The sequence below is a fragment of the Triticum dicoccoides genome, unplaced genomic scaffold (genome assembly GCF_002162155.2).
Source record: "Triticum dicoccoides isolate Atlit2015 ecotype Zavitan unplaced genomic scaffold, WEW_v2.0 scaffold121619, whole genome shotgun sequence".
Taxonomy (NCBI): Eukaryota; Viridiplantae; Streptophyta; class Magnoliopsida; order Poales; family Poaceae; genus Triticum; species Triticum dicoccoides.
This window is the reverse complement of record NW_021184975.1, coordinates 133,668-135,816: the sequence shown is the minus strand read 5'-3', so window position 1 is coordinate 135,816 and position 2,149 is coordinate 133,668.

The following is a 2,149-nucleotide window of genomic DNA, read 5'->3' as shown; positions in this document are numbered from 1 at the left end:
AGGAGGATACTCTAACTGAACTTCAGAACATTAATCTGATAGAAGATAGGATGAAGTGAGCTGGGACGAGGAAGAAGAAGATTACTTTTTTATGACTCCTCCCAAAGCTGCCGGGATGAGCACGTCGCACTCTTCCGTGAGCAGCGAGGTCGGGTCGACGGCGTCGCCTTTTGTCGGAGCCCTTGATCCCGCGGTTCTCTGCCGAGTGCTTGATCAGCTTGGCTATGTCAATGCCATTGGAGTTCTTGACAACATCTATCTTTTTTCATACCTACGATCAGCAGCTATCACCTACGAGAAATGCATGTATAAGAAACTGAGCCATATTGTGAGTTGTTTATTCCCTTGTGTAAACACTGAGTTCACAAGTTCATCAGTTGTTTGGTCTGCTGCTGCAGTTAAGTAGCATGTATGAAGTGTAAAAGTTTGTCAGTAGCATGAGACTTGTAAACCAAACTGCAGCATGAATCACACATGGAACTACTCAGATTACAAACCAACAACAACCTCAACGATGTCATTCACTAGAAGAAATCACAGTCGTTTCTTTCAAATTTTTGCAGTCACCAACAACTTGATATTCACTTTCTCTGAATCTTACATTCACCAATACAGATTAGTCCCATTTTGAAGCTTCAGCATAGAGAACTATTGAAATTAGCAAGAGGGTCATCTAAAGTGAACAAGCTACATGGTGGTTATCCAATAGTGGATGAGCCGCTGTGGGAAAATGGCTATAGTCCAGTGCATAATCAGAATCAGAAGAACATGGCCCGAATCTCCTATTGTAACTGTTTTTCACAGCAAGTAGGTTATGAATCCATACTAACTTTGCAGAGAAAATGTAAACAAAATCGGTGTAAATGAATTTAATCCGGCGAGTTCCAAGTCAGCTCACTCATCCACTGGTCCTAATCACGTTTACCTAATCCACATAAGTAAATAAACAAAATGTCATGAACTCCCCGTGTCAAACCACGATGGAAACCAGCAATGGGGAGATGCGCTGACCTGAAGAGCCGACACTTGGGCGATGGACGCTGCACCGATGAGCAAGACGGCTTGGCGCTACGGGAGGTTTGCTGGGTGGGAGTATTCCAGGCGGGGTCACAACCAGCGGGGGAGGACTGCCGCGGGGCCGGGATCCGGCTGCGGTGCCGTGCAGAGGGGCTCTTGACGGTGCAGATCCAGCGACGGGGGGCTGGCCACGCTGGACGGGGATCCAGCGACGAAGGGCAGGCGCGGGGGGGAGCACTTGGCGACGCACATCCGGCGGCGGAGGGCTCGCGCTGGGCGGGGCTCTTCGCGGGGCACATCCGGTGACGAAGGACTGTGACAGTCGACGGCGTGGAGACTGGCGGACGGCATGGTGGGGCACTTGGCGGGGAGAAACCGGCAGTCCACGGCGTGGCAAGCGGCGGACGCCGTGGTGAGAGGAGATGAGTGGATCGGGGATGAGACTGGATCGGGGGTTGAGACGAATGGACATATTGCGAGCGGAAATAAAGAAATGACGGATCTACCCTTTAAAATTCTAATTGGTCCCACTAAAATTATGTACTGGTCCCACGTTATATGTAATTTCCTGTAATTTTAGTTTTATAACTCCTCGTAACTCCTATTTTCCCACCGTTAGATTAGGCTGGATGGACAGTTCGTAAAATCGCCAATCACCTTAACAGTTGTAATTTTTTTTACCAGTTTTGAGGTATTTTGTTTGGTCACATGGTTGTAGCTACGTATATATTAAGTATAGCCAGCTCGATGAGTTGCTTCATTCAAAAAAAATATGTTGTGACAATAACATGTGAGATATTGGAGAAAACTGAAATCCAAGGTTGCCAATGGAGGGAGGTGTTAACCCCTCATGATATATGCTTGAGGACATTTTCGCCAAGTTGACTCCTTTGTATATGCAGCTGTGATGATTTCGTGGTGGATTGCTAAAGCCATCAATATCAACTTATGCTTCGGTCACAATGTATGAACCCTACTTGCAGTTGCTATTGTTCTCGCCTCCATGACACATGTGTGGTCAAACGATGCCGATGAGCCTCTGCAAGAACCTGTTAATGTCGTCCCCCTACGACTCATCGTTAGCTGAGATGTCTTTGTACCATTTTTGCTGACATGCACCTAAAGCTGGAAG